Source organism: Aphelocoma coerulescens, chromosome 3, assembly GCF_041296385.1.
Source record: "Aphelocoma coerulescens isolate FSJ_1873_10779 chromosome 3, UR_Acoe_1.0, whole genome shotgun sequence".
In the NCBI taxonomy this organism is placed as follows: domain Eukaryota; kingdom Metazoa; phylum Chordata; class Aves; order Passeriformes; family Corvidae; genus Aphelocoma; species Aphelocoma coerulescens.
This window is the reverse complement of record NC_091016.1, coordinates 79,263,092-79,284,528: the sequence shown is the minus strand read 5'-3', so window position 1 is coordinate 79,284,528 and position 21,437 is coordinate 79,263,092. Positions and strand designations below refer to the sequence as shown.

General features: G+C 37.8%; 1 protein-coding gene across 3 annotated transcripts in view; it reads right to left on the bottom strand.

Moving 5' to 3' along the window:
* SESN1 (sestrin 1) overlaps positions 1-21,437 on the bottom strand; it is a 76,752-nt gene that overhangs the window by 39,805 nt on the left and 15,510 nt on the right. The window contains exon 1 of one of the 3 annotated variants that reach the window (XM_069011006.1): positions 12,958-13,106. The exons of 1 other annotated variant lie outside the window; for it this stretch is intronic. The gene's annotated coding sequence lies outside the window, so the exon portion shown is untranslated. Of the gene's footprint in view, positions 1-7,153; positions 7,292-12,957; positions 13,107-21,437 lie in introns of those variants that run through there. One more of the 3 variants, XM_069011007.1, reaches the window with a different exon arrangement.

Below are 21,437 nucleotides of genomic sequence, written 5' to 3'. Positions count from 1 at the left end.
CTTTAAGACTCATTAAGATGTCTAAGAAGAAAGAAAAGATTGGGGAAAAAAATTAAGATCTTTTCAGATTTATAAATTAACTCACAGAAAACTGCAATGAATAGAAATGGACATTACACAAATGTGTCTTGCAAAGGTATAACTTCCTAGCAACAAGAAAATTACTCTCTGAAAGCTCTTACTACAGGAAATGGACATAACTGCTTTAATTTTTAAGTAACTTTAGATACCTTTCAGAAACATAACTTATATTCAGCTTCTGGGAGAGAAACAAAACTCTCTGACCTACATACACAAGATTGAATCAGATGACCACAATTCTCTATCCTGGCCTAGAAGTCTGAACACTTCTTTCTCTCAGCTTCTATGAGATGCTTCCTAGTCTGTGCATTTTGCAGCAGAAGGGACTGAATACAAAAGTGACCTGATGCAAAGACAGGCAGAAAGAATACTCTTTCAGGTACCTCAAAAGCAACAGCCATATAAAAATAACTCCTTAAATTCCACAAAGTAAGAAAGGAGTTTTAAGACTTGGCAAGTGGAGAACTCAAAGAGCCCTAGGGAAAGACGCAAGGAGAAAAATCAACATATTAGAAGGAAGATAACTGCTATCCATCAGAGAAGAAATGGTGAGTTGCCTCTTGAAAAGGCTCTGGGCTTAAAACACCTGCAGAGAGAAGTAAAACCCATCTGCTCCCATAGCCTGGGCTGACACATTTCAAGTTAATAGCACCTCAGGTTTTCTGCTGTCCCTCCATAGACTCAGACTTGCCTGACAAAGCAGTTCCAAAGTCAGGGACATTACAAAAAGCAAGCATGCATTTTACTGTTATTGCTGTACTGATTAATCCATGTCTAAACCTACCCTGTACATTACATACTGTCTTTGTTTACACTTCTATTACTGTACAAGTTGTTCCAAAGGAACCTTTCCCTTCCCTATAGTAACAACCAGGAAAAGAAATTTCCAATAATAGATTATGTCTCCAAGTGTGGTTATTATCATAACAATTTAACCTCCAGTCCATCCTAGCAGCCATTGCTAGAACAAATTCTCCCTTTGGCCGGCAATGCATCAAGTCGTACTCCAAAATACTGTCAAGGCTGCCACTGGATGCTCAGCAGAAGACTTCAGCAATGTAACTAATTCATGCTATCTGTCTGCTAAAGAAAATTTAACATTGCCAGTTCAGGCAGGATCTTTTCTGGGACAGCCAAAAAATGTATTTGACATGCTCATAACTTACAACTCCCAGGCTTAAGGTCTCAGTATTTCTGTCAAAATGGTGTCCCAAATAAGTAGTAACAATGACATTTTGAATATCAGAGTAATTTATAGAGTGGTTAGAAAACAGAACCTAATTAAATATATCTATTCTTTTTAAATTAAGACATTAATGTAGAAAGGATTCTTAAAAATTTAATAATGAGAAAGGTTTATTATGCTACCAACACATACAGGATTCCAGAGGAGCCAAGATATTTACTCTAACAGAGCACGAGAACCATAAGACATTTTTTGGAAGACATGTCAGAATAAGTTAACTTTAAAGGGATACAGAATACACTTATACTCTATATTCTTGAATCACTAGATTAGATAAATAAATATGTTAAACATTTCCTAGGACTTTCAGATCATTATGAATCTAAAATGGTTCATTATGAATGAATGGTTGACTGAATAGTATGTCCAGGCACCTATGGAACAGAGGGTGACATGGAAAGGTGCCCTTTAAAAATCAGTCCTAGAGCAGCTCAGTCCTGAAGTCCCTTTTCTGACTGAATGAAATTTTGACTTCCAGGGACAGAAAGACAAAACCTTGTTCTATATCATATGGAAACAACAGAACACAGAAGAATTGAGATATGGGAAGAAATATACATGTATCAGGTATATGCAGGGAAGAAGTAATTATAATATAGCATTCATTACAGACCTGAATAATGAAGAGCAGGAAAACATCATCAGCAAAGCATACAAGAAAAGGGCAGGCTGATTATGTTAAAGCTCTTCTGGAGCTGAACCATCTTACAAACACGGGAAACATTCTGAGAGATAAAATGCTCCACAAAGTGTACTGAGACAAACTGTTTGTTTAGGAGATGGGGGATTTTTTTTTTCAGTATTGTAAGGTAGGTTTGGCTCCTCTTTGCAATGTTGGCTACTTTATAGCTGCTTAAACATCTGGCCAGTTAATACTATGATCTTCTAAAACTGCTAAGATTATCAAATCATCTAAAAATCTGATTTTAAATGTTCTTAACACTGGAATTAGACTTCATCTGTCTTATAAACAGTACTTCCTATACAGAAGTACAACACAGTATCACTAAAGCAGAAGCCTAAATGACAGTAAAGCCCAGTACATTACAACAGAAGCCTTCTCTATTTTGGAAAACTGCATTTAATGTAGATATTTAACATTAGTTTGTATATATTGAGCTCCAGTTAAATGTTGTAAACGTTTTTGTTTGTTTTTAAGCCAGAAATTAAATCTGAAATTCTTTCTTATGTGTTACCCAAGGGACACATTAGCAGCAGTACCTCCTTACTGAGTTAGGCTGTACATGTATTAAAGGAAAGTATCTGTCAGCTGAACAAGCTGTTTCAGTCAATACTTAATTTCCACATGAAAGCTAAGAACATGTGCACCTACCTAGGAAAAACAGCCCTAAACTTGGCAAAACGGACAGGATATAGGTTTATTTTTTACCAACAGTGTATAATTGTTTCTTAATCAAACTACCTTAACCAGCCAGTAGAAAAATTTGTGGGAGATTATATACTCAGACCCCCAGAATCAGGTTTGAATGTTCTACTTAACATCAAATTCATGTTGTAATGCTGTTATTCTAAGAAGCAAACTAACATTTTTTATCTTTTTACCATGCCCTGAATCCATGGGCAAAGAAACATTACTAATAGGCTTGTATTTTAGTTGCTGGTACAAAACTATTCAGTCAACCATTTATTGATTCACAAGGCTCTGGAAGTCCTAGGAAATGTTTAACATATTTATTTTCATTATTTCCATATGTAAATCAGATATTAGAATAGGCCTTAATTACAAATTAAATTCCCCTTCCTCCCCCCATGATGAAGAGATATAGTACAGAGCTTTCACTGTAGGATAAAGTTGATGAAAACTTTTAAAATAGAACTTGCTGTACAGTTGCTCAGAACCATACTGTTGCTTTCTGCAGTTTCAGCATTTCCAGAACTTGGAGGAAAGCATAAATAGACTACAACAATGAAACAGAGCTCCACCAGAGATCTGAGACAATGTGTGCAAACACAGGAACTTCCCTTTTTCAACTCTTGGTAGTCCCTGATTCACAGAATATCCTATATCATAAAGTTTATATAATATACAGTTGGACATAGGAAAGTGGTAAATTTGTCCTTGACTGAAATTTGAGTTTATATTCTCAGAATTTAATTGGACAGTGACTGTGGTGAGAGTTGCATTTCTATGCAGTTGAAGAGAATGTCAACACTCGGGGGAAGAATTCAGGTTGCATGAATGATTTTGAACACAAACAGCACCTGCATAAACTCCCACTAAGCTTCAAGCCTGCACACTTTGGCACTGTGGCATAATGCTGCTGCTGGTGGTGCCCCAGGGTACAGGGATAACTTTATTCACAAGAAGAAGTTTCTTTACACTTAGCAGACTGTTAGAGTCCAGAAATTCCAGTGAACAGCAACAATTATATCCATGGTCCAACTGTAATATTTGCACCCCACTGCAACTCCAAGGAAAGGGAAAATCTACCACATCTACATGACTAGACTGCAGATTTGACAACAGAGCCCAGTTTTACCCTTACACCTCCACTCTCACTACTGATTTGACAGCTCTCTTCAACTCCTAAAGCAATGCCTGCAACTGCTGCCAAGTTTTCAGAGGCTCATAACTACACAAACACAAATCCTTCTATTTAACACTTATAGGCTTGACAAATCTGAGTGGTAGCCATGGGGGAAAAGAAAATGCCTCCTGTGTAGTTCAAGTGCTCCTGTCAAATATCAGATGATCTGCTGCAAAAAAATGGATAGACTCTCTCAAAGAAAAGGTCATAACAACTCTTTCCAAGGAAAAGTCAGGGCATATCTATGCAGGTTTTGCACATGGTAATGTCTCAGTAATTCAAACCAATACTAGTTTAGAAAGATATATGGGTAGGGTATAGCTATAAAACTCTCAAATGAAGTAATACTAATGACAAACAAAAGCACTTCTACTGCTACAGTTTATAGCTGTGGATAAAATGGAGAATAGTTTGTAGTGTGGAAATTTTAGACTGATAGAAATATTTCTGAGCAGTAGCACTATGAAACAGGAAAAAAAAAGCTCTGAAGGTGCAATACTGAAACTCATCTTGATGAAGGGTGATTTCCATAATGTATTTGATCTATAAACCAACAAACCAAAACTATTGACCCATGCACTTCTTCCTCCCAAATCAAACCATATTCAGCATCTAATCCAGCTCTGATTTAGTGCCAAAAACATTAGATTAGTTATTCTTAAGTACAATTACTTTGTGGCATTTCATTCTTTTCCTTCAGTCGTTCAATACAGAGAGGTTATAGACACCTATCTGCAAAAGTAAAGACAGAGAGCAGGGGGTTTAAGCTACAATATCTGGGGCTTTTACAATGATTGAACAGACTGTTTATATATTTTGCCTTAGCTTCCACTTGAAGCAGGATGGTGTAACTCAGTCCAATCCCTCTGTGTGGAAGGCAATTATTTATCAGCTTCCTTTTGGCAAAGAATTCTTTCACCTCTTATTTTAAAGCACTGAGGGTACCAAGGTGTTTCCTGCTCAGCCATTTATCACAGCAGGCTTATAATTTATTTTAACAAGAAACACAAGATAAAAAGAATATCACAGAAAGCGATGCCCCACAGTAAAGGGAAAGTAATTCTAACAGCCACCAAGACAGGGTTCCAATGCTGAATATTCTCCTGCCAAAGCAAGCACTGTTAATGCATGTTTAGTCACAGCATTGTACAGACTGCTGATGTATTCAGGAATTACTGCCCGCTGCTCATTCCCCCCAGTTAGACTGCCCACAGTATTATGAACAATTGATATATAACACCAGCTGCATATGCACACAAACCCACACATATGCACACACGTATACTCTGCACCATACTACTAAAATGCCAGGTTTTTCTTCTGTCAGGTCTCACCTTCTCAAAGGGGTGCATATGCTGTTGCAAAAACTAGTCTGAACAAATGAACACTTTTACCTTCATTTCTAGATTAAGATTCTTCATTGTGAGGAACAATTAGCACCAGCTGATGGAGCTATTACTTTGGTTGAGCTTTGAAACTGGTACAAAGTTCACAGTAAGTTCAAAGTCACTATAGACTTGATTTTTTTTTGCCAACACAAGAGATATGTTCCCACTTCCTCCAGGAAACATGTAAGTAAATTCCAGAATTCATTAAAATGTTTGTGCTCTGCCTATTCCCTGGGCTGCATGATGAAAGCTCCTGGACAAGTGAGCATAATTGAAGTTAAACATTTCCAGCATTCAAGAATAAAATTTTGGCCTTTATCATGCAAAAGAAATCCAAAGGTTTTTTTTTTTAACTTCACCTTTTCCTTTAAGATTTAAAAGAAGAAACTTACACATGGGGATTTTGAACTTTTTTCCTCAAGTTTATCTTTATTATTTGTAAACTCCTGCATCCTCTCAGCACAAGGAATTAATCAGTTCTTCTCTGAGCTTTCCCATTTTCCTAGCCAAACATCTGCACTTGCCTTCCCCATCTGCTGTTCTTGTTGTGGAGTTAGTTTACCACCTCAATCACAGCAACTTCCTTTTCAGTTTCACTAGACAATAGATTGGTGCTCTCCTGAATGAGGTTGCCTTCTGTCTTTTCTATCACTCCATCTTTTCCCCTTCACTAACCTGAGGTGATAAGAAGAAACACCACTAGCAAAAGCTCATCTCCTTCACTTTAAAATTTATTTTGTTTTATTCTCAGTAACTCTCCATGCCAGTTTTTCCAAGATTAAGATATGAAAAAATAGTAAGACAAATGCAAAGACAAGCCAAGAGCAAGGCCTCATTTATATGTACATATGTGTAGGTATAAACACTTGTTTTAAAGCAGACTAGGAAGAAGGCCATTTAAAAGTAACACAAGCACATTCCTACAAACCACTGTAACTACTGTTAAACATTTACTTGGTTTTGCCTGTGTGCAGTGTTACCCAATAGGCTGTTTCCATCGTATTTAATAAAGTAAGTGTGATGAGATGCTACAGTAGCCAAAGTCGTCAATTCATAAGACATTTTAGTCAACATGTATTGTCCAGGCTATACAAACCTGTAAACATAAGAATCTTAAATTAAAAATAAAACAAATCAGTAGTGCCTGAGTCCCACAGGCTGAAGAGCCAGAGGGCAGTAAACAAAGCCTACAACCTATTTCTGTAAGTTTCACTGTTTTGAGAGTTGCTAGGAGCCAAGAATGGATCAGTAGATCAGACTGAGGAACAGAATTTTCCCAACTGCAGACTCAGCAGCTTCAAAACCAAACCACCCCACCATTTTATCATATTGATCTACATTAAAATGAAAGACCTAAAAGAATTTTCTTAAACTACAGTAAAAAAAAAAATTAAGTAATTCCTGGTTTTCTCGCAACTAATGTACATGAGCAAACTCTAAAGTATTCTAGTGTATTTCTTGGGAATTTTTTGTTATTATTGGAATGTTCCAGTGAGCAACTGGAACTATAAATCTCATACCAACAGCTAATTCCATACTGACTTGACTCAAACAATGATGTTAAACCATTTCTACACAGACTTTCAGTTCTGCTTTGTGCAAGGTCCTCTTTTGCCATTACCAGCACATCACTGCCTTACAGCAGTATGCAAAGTATCATGAAATTTAGTTAATAGTAGTCCACATTCCTCTTTAACCCTTTTTCCAGGAAGAGGAATACTACTTTATGCAATATTCTCTTCTCATAAAACTTTTGATTTATTTTTTAAATTAGAAGCAGCAGGTTAAATGTCTTCTTTTTACACTTACGGGGAAAACAACAGCTGGGAATGTCCTTGATCATACTTATTTCCCCATGGGCATTCAATTCATAATCTACAAACACTCACCTGCAAAATAAATAACACTATCCTTCCAAAGTCCCTGCTATGTTTTCAATCACAGTCTTGGGGTTTGAGTCTTTTGCCATCCGAGGACTCCTTTTACAATGCTAAGCCTTGTGCTTCTTTTAAGAATTGGAAACAACTGGTGATCTGACAAAATCCAGGACTACTCTACAAACTGAAAAGAAAAAAATTACAAAGTTAAGCAGTTAAAACCAGAGATGTGACACTGTTTAGGTCACTGTGAGGCGACAGCCTCCCTGAATAAAGAACAAACACACCAACACTAAACTCTTTCCTATCAGTGTCTCTAGATATCTATCATCCAGTTTCTAAATTGCTAAAACTAACTTCTTACTTTGCCGATTTGTCCAAGAATCGTAAAATGTTGTTTGAGTAACATACTCACCTCTGCAGATAAATACTGGTCCAGACTTTTTGAGGTTGAGAGGGGAACAGAAGCCAAATCTCCTAGCAATTCCTTAAAATATAATTTTGACATTTTTCACTTCGCCCTTTCTCTTTTTATTTATAATCCTCCACACATGAGGACTTAAAACATTGGGGGAAACGGTTCTCCTGAACAGCCACAGCTATCCCAGCCACTCAGGGGTTTGCTTTTTGTTGCCTCCTTCTCATTTCATGTATGTTAAACAGAGGACTGAGAAAAAGGACGTGGCCACTAACAACCGTCCTTAGGACACCTTCAGCAAGGTACAGCCTGTGAAACAGGTGCTTCACTCTGTCCCCTCATGTAGATCTTTGACACTTGGCCTTCTTTCTCCTTGCAAGTGCAATCCTCTCCCAACAGCATGGCTCACTGTGTTTTTGAGGGAGGGATACTCCTATTTTTGGGACAATAACATCGGTTAGTGCTAACAACAGCAACCAATACCAGAGGCCCAGAAAACAAGGTGAGGTAGAAGTCTCACAGCCCACTTGCCTTGCTAAGGCACTCTTTGCCTGCCTCCAGCAACCTGCCACTCAGAGAGAGCCTGAGTTGGGTAGCGCATTTTAACACCCTTCCAAAAACCTCTCCCAGTTTCTATGCAGTTGTGTGAATCAGTATAAGCTACTGGGAGACATATTAGCCTACAGAAACAAAGTTTCAAAGGTTAGCTGCATCTTATTTAAGAAAAATAATAAAAAAAGAAGCCATCTCATTTTGCTTGCAAACTACCACCCAACAGGGACATTGAAAGCTTTTTATTCTTTTATATAAGGAGGAAATAGCAAAATACTGTTCCCACTCTCTAACAGGAATTAGAATTTTCTAATATGAACAGACAGCTCTATTGTAATTTCATTATTCTCTGAATAGTAAACACATAGAGCAAAGCTTGAAAATGAGAATTTGCTTCCCCTTACACGCATATCTTGCAGTTGTCAGTCTGAAATGTCATCTGCTATTCAATCACACTTTTTGAAGCTCTCTGCTACCAGCTTCCCATTTTACTAACCAACTTAGTATCAGCAAATATTTTAGGAGGTTAAAAGAGTGTCAATTAAGATAACAAAACAAGAACTCTCAGAATTGCCTCACTAGCTCTTTTACCCCTATGGAGAAAGGGAAGAGACACATCCTTCGTTCTACAAAAGTGACTAAACAGCAGCAAAATTCATGTAAAGGGGAGAGCACAGTTCAACATTTTCATATGCAACACAGAAGAGTATAATAATACAATAATGAAACTTCCTTTCAAATTTTGATCTGAAAGCATAGGTTCATCCTTCAGTCTCACTAAGTCTCAGGATATGCAAACATAATGCTGGTAAACCAAAGAAACCCTAACTTGTTGTATCAGCCCTAAGGCACAGATATAAAAGGTTCTTTTCAGGACTTCCTACAGCTTACAAAAGGGAAGCAGCCAGAGAAGCCCTTTCTTAAAGCAAGTCTTCAGAATTCCCTGCAGCACTGAACAAGATTCCCTCCTTTACATAGCTACCCTTAAATACCCTAATTTTAAAATACTCCAATTAACAGCTAGAAAGTAAGCATAAAAGAAATGAGGCTGGTAGCTCTCCCATTCCTATCCAACAGGAAGAAAGTTTTCTTTAGGGCAAAAGTTACTTTTGCTTGTTATCCAGCTGATAAGTAACAAAAAAATTAGAAATCAACAATACCATTACCATCCCACTCCTCCATCTGCAGCTGTTGAATTCCATACTTGTTTTTTTTAAGCTTCTGAAGAAGGCTTTTCTCAGTCACTTTTCTGGGTTAAGATTTTAAACAAACAATTAGAGACCTGTGCATCAGGGAATTTAAAGTATTTTTTGCTGGTAATTCCTCCATAAGTGCATGTGTTATTTCCTCATCCCTTTGCTCCGAAGAACAAGGAATTTTAATAGGATAATGTGAAAGCTTATAAAACCATCACTGAGCGTGCAAAGATTTAAGGGAATGTCTAATATTAGTTAAGCAACACCAATAAGGTATAGTGGCTATTCTTTTAAAAATCTCAATGCTTAATTCTATATAGACCAGGAAAATAAAGGTGCTTTTTCAAAAGCTGACTGGCAATTTAGGTATTACTAATTACTGCCTTTATCCATATTTAAATATAACAGAAGCAAAGCCAATTCAGGGAGGAGAAAAAAAGCTGACCTTGGCTTTTAACAGCTTTTGGTAGTCAGCCTCTCTTGCCTTTAATCTTCCTTCTCATCCATTTCCATTCTCATTCTCCTCTGTATCTTTGCCTCTTCTTCTAAAGGCAATAACTCCTAGAGTCAATATTCCTGTGTTTGGTGCTTGTCCAAACCCTTGTTACTTGGTAACAACCACAAGTTCCTGCTTCACAAACTAGCCTTTCACAGCCTTCTGCTTCTGTATGCATCCCATCAGAACCACAACAAAAGTAATATGTGTTTTCCATATCATTTTCTACCTTTTTTTTTTTTTTTTGAGAGAGAGAGGAAGTAGGTTAATGAGTTCTGATGTATTCAGTTATGCCAGATACTTACTCAGCTGGAACATTCACTGCAGATGATCAAATCTCTAATTCAGTTGTGGTCTGGAGTTATTTTACATAGGGCATCACAATAGTTTAAGTCCTTAATTTAAAAAAAAATTCCAAGAAAATTCCAGATCTATTTAAATTGATTAACACAATAAAAAGAAGCCATAGCTCACTAAAACATGATCAGAAATAGCAACTTGATATTTACAAAAATAATGAAAGACAGTACTGGAAGTGTAAACATTTTACTGTGCATAGAAACAGCTTTAAAAGAATGACTGCCTTTAGTATAAGCTGAAGTCAATACATTATAAAATGTGAAAACAACTTTCAGCTCTAATTAAGATTCAAGAAAGCTCTCAAATATCATATATAGTCACCCAGAAAAATACAAAAAACAGATCTAGACAACTCACACAGGCATAATTTTCTCAGAAGAAAATGAGGAAAAAAACAAAAAAACACCAAAAAATAAAACCCCAAAAACTTGAATTATTCCACCCATCTAAAGTACTACATCTGTTCCAAAGAGGTTAACTGTGTTTGCTCTAGTTTATTTGGATATTAAATGCAAGATACAAGATCTCTAGGCTAAATGTAAAAGATTGTATCTTATTTTTGGGAAATAAACAGATTCCAGAGGTGTGTTCCCACCCAGCCAATCCCGAGGCTGTTGTGCAGCTCTGCCACCTCTCTGAGCCCAATCACAGCCGTGAAGGAAACTCGTTTTTGCAGTTTGTCTCAGCGTGCTGATGATGAATGGCTGCTTCAGGGGAAGAGATCAAGCTGTGTGGTAAATCTTTCTATTTGTTCCATCTGCTTTTTCTATTTTAAACAGCTGCAGTGATCAGCCTGGCACCCTACATCAAGTACATGTGAATTTCGTAAGAGAAAACATTTCTGTAAGTGAAAACATGACATAGGGAGGACAAACCTTTCTCAAACTGAACACTGCAACTTCTGCAGACAGCTGCAGAAATTTACTGTTATTTTGTATCTGCCTTCCAGAAAAGATAACCACAGCTCAATTTTATGGCTTTTACAAGGTCTACTTTGCAGCCGTAGCTGGTTTCAAGATGATGGTGTTCTCCACCTTTCTTCCTCCTGCCTAGCTCCACTTTGCAATACAACTTGTAAGATGGCAGGAGAAGTGATATGCAAACAGAGCATATTTATTAGAATATGCAATTCAAATATACAAAAGCCTTAACCTACAAGCCTTACTTGTAACTGTGCTGAGGTTGTGCTAACGTAAGGTATGCCAATCCAGCCTAGCTGCAAAGGTCACCATTTTAAAGGAATGCTTTCAATAAAGCCCATTACTGATTTTAAGCTAAAAAGACTGGTAAACATACTGAGACAAGCAATGGCTTTGGGTGTTTTTTTCCTTTGGTTATAAACACCATTCTTGACTGGTCAGATTCCAGTGTGGCCGAATGCTGCTTTCTCTTACACTTTCATGGGGTTGTTCTTTATCTCCTGACATACTGTGCAGCACTTCTCAAAGCTAGCTACATTTCAAATGTGTCTTGAAAAGAATATCTGCCCTACCCCTGAACTGAAATGTTTTAGGATTCTAAGGAAGGAGAATGCTAGCACATGTAGATGCAAAGACCATAACGTGGTTCTTTTCCTATTACTCTGTTTCTCTCCCTCACCTTAAATTCAGTTTTTTTGAAAGTTTGAACATGTTTAGCCACTTCTGAATTAAAGTAAATGAAAAGTGAAGTGAGATGGCAATAAAATGAAATTGAAAATAGCAGCACTGTAGGTTGCCTTTTCAAAGTCTCAAAAGAAATTACAACATCTCTTAGACAATTTCCACTATATTCTGTCTATACATAATTTTCTGCACCTTAATATGTCACGCGCTAGAAGTTTTCTGAAGTGCAGTAGTATATAAGTTAGCTGAAAGTATTTCAGCTTTAACCAAATATATTTCTATAACTTCATCCTATCAGCTTTTCACATAACTCAAAATTATTGTGAAGTTCCATGAGCATTATTTACATTTTACAGATAAGCAAACTGAAATGGGGCTGTAACTCATCCCAGATCACACAGCAAATCAGAGAGTGACAAGGCCAGGAACAGAACTCATCTCCTAGGCCGTTCCTAGAACTGTTAAGCCCATTTCATTTTTGCTGAAGCATGAGAAGGTACATTTTGGGGAGAAATGCCAGCAGATTTTTTAGTAAGGAGTCAGAGAGAACACTCATGTGCCAAGTCCTTGAGAGATCAAAGTCTCGATTATATTTCTGTCCCCTCCTTGCAATAAGGCAACTTGTTGAAAGTACCTTTCAAGAGCAGGACACATGAATGTGAATGTGACACCAAGTTGGCAAAGGCTTCAGAAGTGAAGATATGATCTTAAAGGCTAACTACAGTATCTTTTGATTAGCAGAATTGAAAGCTGACAAGTTTATAGATTCACTGTAAAACTTTGCAAATACAATGACCGAACAACAAAATGATCACAATCCCAGTGTTAATCCTTTAAGAAGAAATCAAAATTATTATATTAGAGAACTGTCTGTACAGTTTCTATTATTTCATAAGTTTCATTTTACAGAAGATTTTAATATTTAAATCAGTTTTAAGGCTGTTAGAGAAACTTAGCACCTTTAAGGAGAATTTCAGGACAGGGACTGTAATTTTCTGTATTCACACAGACCTAAAGTAGACATTTTGAATCACACACAGTTAAGTCACGCTACCAAGGTGTTTTCTTTTGGTTTACCAGTAAGGACTGGAAAAATTGTGCAAAAAACCTTTGCACAACCAGCATGAAAAAAACATGTCAAAGTAACCAACAAAACGCCAAACAAACCAGAAAGAGTCTACTATGCTTACCTGCTTTCAGCAGTATCTTGGATTTATGCAGATAATCCTCAATTGTCATACTCTGTCAAGAAGCCGCAACACTAAACTGTGACCTCCCCCAGGTTGACAGTTTTTCTTTCATTTGAGATTTCAGACAGCTGAACTTGGTTTGCTTTATTTCCTCACCTCCCCACCCCCATGTCCTGCCACAGCAGTACCTTCTGTTATGCGTCAGTGGGACGCATTCCTGCAGCTCTGCATCCTGCATGATGCAAGAATGTGCAATCTGGAAGGGCTGTTATTGATACAGTCCAAACAACCTATGTGCCTTATGGGCACACAAAGTTGGGCAGGGCCTGGCTGTACAGTCAATACAGAAATCAATACTTTTATGTGGTAAGCACCAGTGGAACTGAACAGATCTTTAAAAACAAAGTTTTGATTTCATGACACAACATGAAAGTTAGCATCACATGACACTGTAGGAAAATAGTAAGATGATGGCAAAGTAGGAAGCAAGATCAGTGAGATGACGATGACAGAACAGGGAAGGAAAAAGCTGAAAGGAGTTCAGTTTAGGATATACTAAGGTAGTCATCAAGTCATCAGACATGAATATGATCTATGCCCAGACAGCTGAGACAGAAAATGGAATCTGAAAATCAGAGAACAGAGATGGTCTACCTCTAAGAAAATTAATAGGGAAAACATGGATGAGTTTGATGGTGCAGAGTAAGTGTAAAAAAAGCCACAGCTTTTAATTAACTCAATTAACTTAAAATTATTTAATTAACATGAAAATTGAGAATTTGCCCAAAAACACTAAGAGTCAAAAATCTTTATTAGCCTGGGAATAAAGACATTTATTGAATGGATTTTACCATTCATGTTGCTTTCATTTTCAAATTCTGCCAATCTAATACTTGCAAGTTCTGCTCTTTCCTTACAATCCCAGGCTGTGGAGTTTAGTGAAGTGATTGGCTGCTAACTGCCAAGTATTCTTGTGCCTTAGCAGGATATATGCACTTCATTCCAATAACATGATTTTATTTGGCAGTTGGCACAGAACAGGCGTCAGAGTTATGATTCAGTACTTGGTTGTCTCAACAATCTAATGCTAAATGAACTTTTATTTCCCTACCATTTGGTAATCAGACTATTAAAAGGTTAAAACAGGCAAAAAGGTTTCTAAAACTTTTTTTCTACAGAAATCTTCATATTTCACATGGCACTTTTCAAGGACAAGAACACTTAACAGTCAGCCAGAGGTGCATAAATTCTAAAGCAATATTTATTGTGTTACTATTAGCTATGCTTTCTCCTAATACCTTTCTCTACTGCCCCATATAAACACTCACACAAAGCTCTTACTGAAAAATACTGCTTAGCTTTGAAAATATTCTCAAAGCTTTATGTTCTCACAGCCTTCACGGACTACAGAATTTTCCTTTCCCAGAGTGAACCAGTGAAGGGAAGATAACACTGACCAACTGTTAGAAAAGTCTTCCTAATGTCACAAGCTACTGTGTTGCTCTCCCTCCCCAACCTGTACTTCTGTCTTTCCCACTCCAGAAACAGTAACAAGACTTCATCTCTTGTTTCAGCTCTGTCTCCAAATAAGCCAGCAAGCAGCAAGCATTACAACAACTGCTCAGCTCTGAGCGCTGCTCCCAGCATGGCTGCACAAGGCTCTGCCTGGCTCCAAACTCACCCGAAGCAGTGAGCCCCAAAGCCTCTATTCAACAGGCTGATATCTTGAGCCAGAGGTGCAACCTGCTAGACTGTCATCTGCTGAAAAACACATCTCAAATTCTACTACTCTAAGAAGGAAGAAAAGAAATCACCAGAAGAAATGGCATTATTTGAGCCTGGACTGTGTCCTCGTTCCAGGAAAGCCTAATGCCAGAGTTCAGCACCTGTTTTCCCCCTTCAGTTTATAGAGTGGTTTGTCTAAAAGGTAAAACTCACATACCAGCACTCGGACAATGTAAACTGTAGGAGCTCAATGCTACTCCTGAAATCTGGTCCAGGTACAGGTCTAACTACAGTCACTAAAGCCTCTATAAACCACCCCCTTCCCAACCAACTATTGGGTCTAACAATGCATAAGGGGTCCACAAGAAGCAAGTCACTTGGCATAGATTAAATTAACAGATGTCCACCATTTAGGCCAGGGACATTCCCAGATTTCCAGCAGGGAGAAATCAAGCAGACCATTACACAAGCACAGCCTTACCAGCTTCCATTTTGCACAAACTGCTACTTTCCCTGCTTCCACACCCAAAATGTAATGATCTACAATAAAGGGCTGACTCCATCTTTTCAAGGACATTGATAACTTAATCTTAAAAGGAAAGCTATGGGGTTTTTGTTTTCTTTGGTTTTGTTGCTTCTTTCTCCATTTGATATTTTGAAGATTAAAACTTCACAGAAGAGGGAAGGAATCGCCAAAAAGGAAGTCTGCTAACCTGACAATGGGCCAGCCTTTGGTTTTATGCTAGCTATTCCAGAAACAACAATGAACCAAACAAAGAAATCCCAGACTATTTTGAAGTTCCATATTTATAACTCTAGGTTTCTGATGTTCATAACAGCTTTTACAACCAGGACGTCACCCCAGGTATCGTATAACTAATTCATGTCACTTGGGGAAGGTAGGGTGAAAGCTATTAGCCCAGTCTTGTGGGAAAACAAGGAAGAAGAGGCCATCATCAGCCACCTTCTTTAATCTACTGCCAATAGATTAAACCAATAATTGTCTACAGCACCACTTGATGTTTGGCATTTGCTACATTTCCTTCCTTTCCAAAATCCTTTAAGAAAAAGTTTTGAAGATGCTGGAATATATGCTTTAGCATGCAGGCATGCTTTAACACAGAAGGAAAAGTAAACATTAATAAGAGCTGTTACTATAATAAGTTCACACAACTGCAAACAATCAATTTACCACCATCTTGTGAGTTAAATCTTGTCACTTGAGCCACAGCAATTGACAGCACGCTCCCCAGTAGATGCATTTTACACAGAAAATCAGACAAGTCAGTTTTTATAGATGAGCTACTCCAAAGTTAATGGTAATTTAGTTCATGTCCAATCATGGGAAGTTACCCTAAAATCAGAAGGTGAGATTTTCATGGTACTGTTCACAAAACCTCTAGCATTTCAGAATGCCCACAACCATCCACTATGAGCAAGATTCAACTGTGCACAGATCTATGTTTGAAAAAAGGTCCATTAAGCAGATTTGAAGCCCAGTGTCACTAAAGAGACATGTATTTCATCTCCTATTGTTCGATATAGCTAGGAGATGGGGAAACAAAAAGGCCTCTGCATATTTAATATATGCTATTATGTCATCTAGTTGCATGTTTGCTTGAGGCTTACTTCATTTGGCCTGAATATAAACTTGGAAGAACTTCAGGTTCTTTAAATGCTAATGATCTAGTTCCTGCATAGTACAGTCAAGTGAAAAAGCTTGACATGAGAAAACTTAAATAGCAACAAGAATACACAGTTCTCTTCAAGAAGAATTTCAGCTTCACCCTCTATTCAACTCAAACCAGTGTACAATACTTGTTGACACTGTTTCGCTCTTCTTCCAGACTGTCCTGCTGGTTCTGTAACCCTGTTTCAGCCACTTAGCTGCAGTAGTGCAGGTTACTCACAACTTGTTGCACTTGGATTTTGAAAGCAAGTTGCAAATCCACTAGAGACCAATTATTTCCCTTCTAGGTGCCAAACTGTTCTATGAAGTCTTATACAAATACCGATTGATATTTTAAAGAACTGTTCTTCTTTTCCCTTAATGGACACTTCTATATGCAAACATTTTTCTTCAAAACTAAAGATAAATAGAAAACTCACAAAAAATACCAAGAGACACCCAGTTTTGGTTCAAACCTCCACCAAGGGCTTCTAGCACCAGTCAGTTACAAAGGAAGAATGAACCTACGGTGCCCACAAGTATGAGGGGATATGAATTAGAAGAAGTCTGGAGATACAGGAAGGGAGAGAGAAGTTCTCAAGCATTCAGGAAAGACCCTCACTGAAGAAAAAGATGCTTAGCAGCATGTGGGGATGACTGCCCTTATGCATTAGGACAGACTGTGTACTATAAATGTGTGCAAGAAACAAGTGACAAAACATCTCCACTTTCAACTGCCTTTTCAAATGCTTGTCAGCTGGAAGTTTCATGTGCATTCTCACCACAGAAACATAACAAAGGCAGTTTAGTAATCTAGTGTAGAAGCCTCTAAATAGTATTTCAAGGAAGTACCACCTTAGTGGAAGGTCAAATTTTACACTGTACAGACAAGTCCAATGATGTTGAAGACAACATTTCTTAAGTGTCTGAATCTCTTAGCAAAGACCATGCTTCACTCTATTACCCAGGAGCACAAAAGTTATATTTACTACAATTATACAGAAATTGAGGAGGGTATTGCACCTTAACTAGCATTCACAAAACCTGTAGGTCAAGTTGGAAGTGACCTAAATTAGCCAAGAGGAAGCATCAAAGACAGGAGTGCCTTATCAGTCTCATCTCTCACTGTGCTAGAGCTTTCTGCCCACCACAAAAAAGCAACTGCATCTCCTCATGACCACCACCTCAAGCCCAGAGACTGGCACTCTCACCTCAGCAGTGAGATCACTTTAACAAGATAGAGGCCAAGTCCAAATCATTAAAGGGCCCAAGGTGATTTCACCTCCTCTCTAAACAAAGTTAAGTTGTTTGATGATGGCAACACAGCCAGCACTTCCAACTGCATTAGTCTTGCTTTACATGCAATTCTTAAGTTGTTCACAGGCCCAGAAATGAGAGCAAAAGCTAGTTCAGTTCTCTCACCTTGGGTGCCTAGGCATGTAAGGGGTATGACTTTGAACCCCCTCAGGGAGAAAAGGTGCTGAACCCAGAGTCCTCACTCTTTGGGAATGCTCTAACCACTAAGCTATTACTCAGGAGTGGGAGGGGTAGTTCTGGTTTGTTTTGTGCAAAGCCCATCTGATAGGTCTTCAGTAAACATGCTCCAAGAACACCATGTTCTGCAAGACCCAAGAGGAGATAGAAGGAAACATTTAATCTCTGGATCCAGAGTGAGCTTGCTCTAGCACAGGCATGAAACTACTGCCCACTTCCAAACCTGAAACACCCTTAAGCATGGCTGAGCATCTGATGAGGTTCTGCCTAGATGCTCACTGACTTTAGGTATACGGTTAGAAGGATCCTGAGTTTTGAAGCTCTGAGTTGGGTCATAAACACAAGCTTCCTGAACTCAGCTCCTGTCTTTAGGCTGCATAATTGTCTTTCAGTGACTCAGTGAAAACCAGAACATTTGTCTTGACAAATAATTATAACACAGGACAGAGGAATCCCCATGTTGGTGGCTGTAAGTGCAGAAATCTGAAGGTATCTTATTCCATTTTAAACAAACAAACCCTCAAAACCCAACCAACCAAAAAACCCCACCAGCTGTACTATAAAAAACATTAGGTTTGAAAAGCAAAGCATTCTGATGCTAGCAACGCCCAGAAGTTGAGTCTACTGACATTATTTCAATTTTCAATTTTTAAGTTTACATTCTACTATAGATAGTTAGGGTTACCTTCTCCTATAGTGCCATCTGTTGCAGAACCTCATCTCTTTTATTGTTATTGTCAATGATACATCAATGATAAAGCAGGGACAAACTGGTCAATAAAAATACTGCATTGTAAGATCTGTCACAATCATGACCTAAATGTACCCTAAGGGGCTGAATTGCCATTCACCTGTAGGAGGCTGTAAGAAACAGTAAATAACAAAATGTAAGAAACAGTAGAACATTGCATCTGAAAACACTTCCAAGATACAAGCTAACTCCTTCAGTTGCATACATATAGTAAGGGAGTTGAAACAATTTGAAAAGTATTTGCATCTAAGAGGCCACAAGCTCCAGCCCTGCTTCTTTCATTAAAAATACCACCTATGTTCTGCTGCATTAGACACTGGTAGTAAATCTTTGGGGACACACGCAGTCTGCTGGGTCATTGCTACAGCCATGGTTGAGCACCTTTCCCACTGGATGAGGCCTTGCCATACAGCAGGATAAAAGCTAAAATGCAGCCAGGAAGTTTTACCATGAAGGGTTCCTTTGAGCACACACCAGCAACTCCTGTGTAATGCACCACCATAGAAGAAATAATATAGTTTCTTCTAGCAAAGAATTCTATTTTCCACTATCTCTCTTTATAACAGTGGACAATTAGCAGTATATAAATAGATTTTAGCCTTGACAATGCAGTAGTTTTATTCTGCTTGAAATAGAAAAATAAAAAAAGAAAATAGCGACACTACCACACAATATTTTACTTAAGATAATACAGTTCAGCAGAAAAATTTATTTTATTCCAGAGACAGCTTAAACATGTTTATTGGTTAATTTTGTTTAATGGGAACTAAAAAGTCCTAAACATTAAATGTCAGCCCTCTCTTCCCAGCTAGAATCTACTCTTTTGTTGGACCTGTTCTTAGAAAACTGGTTAGCTGCCAGGTGCTAGTTTAAAATTCTTCACTGGTAAGCTCAAAATTAAAGTTGAGAGTTATTCACTGAAGTTTTCTAACAATTTCATTTCCCTTAAAGTCCTTCATATAGATCCCTTGCTAGATCCTTCAGAAAATAGACTGATTATGGCTATTATTTTCACTTAGTACCTATACTAGTATTTTCTAGTTAGATCAGGGCAAGTCTACACCATCTATGCCGAGCAACAGAAGACAGCATCATACATGCTCAGGACAGATTTTCTTCACAAACCTCAGCTTTTTGACCCCAACTCTTTCAATTATTTAAACATCACTGTGGTTGGGTAAGGGTTTTTTTCTGTTGTTTTGGCTTTTTTTTTTTTAATATGTGGGAACGTATGCCTCCTCTGTTCAGAAGAGGTGTCTTCTTGCAGTTAGTGCCTTCTTTCCTTCTTTCAGTTTTGTTTTTTTAAAAGACATTGATGTAAAGTCTTCATTAACACTACAGAGGTAAAATTAGGGAAGTTTCAGTTGGAGAGAAATGCCTTACAAAACTGAAACAGTGACAATCATGAATTAAAATAGAAATAGGCATAAAACTTGAATATAGTGGTAAGCATTCATAATTTATACAAAAAGTGCTGATTCAGCTACTATCACAAACTTCTTATTCATGCATGCTCCTCTTTTCTCTTTCCTATAACTGTGTCAATTATCACTGCTTTCATACCTTAAAGTCAGTTACAATTACATTATTTCCAAAGAAAATTAGCAAGATATCATCACCAACAAAAAAATACCTAAAAATATGCCCCATCTCAAGAAGTTTTCATGTTACTATTCTGCAGCCTGAAATAGCATGAGACAAAAAGGACAAAAGTTTCATTTTTCAAGAGTTTTAGAGCAATACATCTCAATTCATATTGATGTTACTTCAAACAAATCAAAAACTGGAAACAAACATGAGACATGAAGTCTCCCCCAAGTGTTCCTTCAAATTCATTACATCTTCCTTGAGCAGGTGCACCAGCTTAAGTTCATTCCACGTGGAATTCTGTGAAGCATGTACAAGTGAGGAAAGTCTATTTACTGCTGTGGTAACTGGCACACCTGGTAGCCCACACAGAGCCAATTTAGTCCTGAAAATACTGCAGCTGCATTCATGTGACATTACATTTAACCTCTCAGGCCCTGCTGAAAGGTACAACACCACAAAAAATAGAGACACTGTGCTTCCAGGCTCCATTTGGCCCATCCAAAACTTGCTTCCTGCATCTATCTACTCACAGTAGAGATACTTGCTTAAGAGACAAGCATGAGTGTTTGTGGCACAGATCACAAACCTTAAGGCAACTGAAGCTCCAGGAAACCTGAAACCTGTAAAAGGAGACACACATAATAAATTCATAATAAATGGAAGTACTAAGAGAGTTCTGAAACAGGCTCCTGCAGCAAGGTTTCAAGATGCTCCCAGACAGACCAACCAGTGCAGGGCCTCAACCCTGCAAGCACATGTATGCTTCACTCTGCCACACGGGAGCAGCCATTCTGGCAGTTATGGGGTGCTCCCAGGAATAATAAGCAGTCGTGATTTTCTTCAGGATGTCTGTGGTACACAACACTTTTAGTGAAGTACCTGCTGGTTTATTTTGAATCTATAATTTTTATATCATGTGATGGTATTAATATAACTACCCTCAGTAAAGCAGTTCCCTCCAAATGTGAGAGTAAAGGGCCAAAATACTACTGCTGAGACAATAAATAGTCCAGTTCAAAATGAAAATTTTCAGAAAAAAAAATCAAGGGAAAAAACCCCAAACTGCCAAATCCATCCACAACAATCTAATTAAAAAGATGTGTTTAATATAACAATAAGCTTCATCTGAATAAAGAAAAAATGTTTTCTTTCCTCTAGTGGTACAAAAAAAAATGTGTCCTAATTCTGTAGCACAAAATACTCTTTTCCCCTCTTCAAAAAAAGATCCCAGAAGCTGAACTTTAAAAAAAG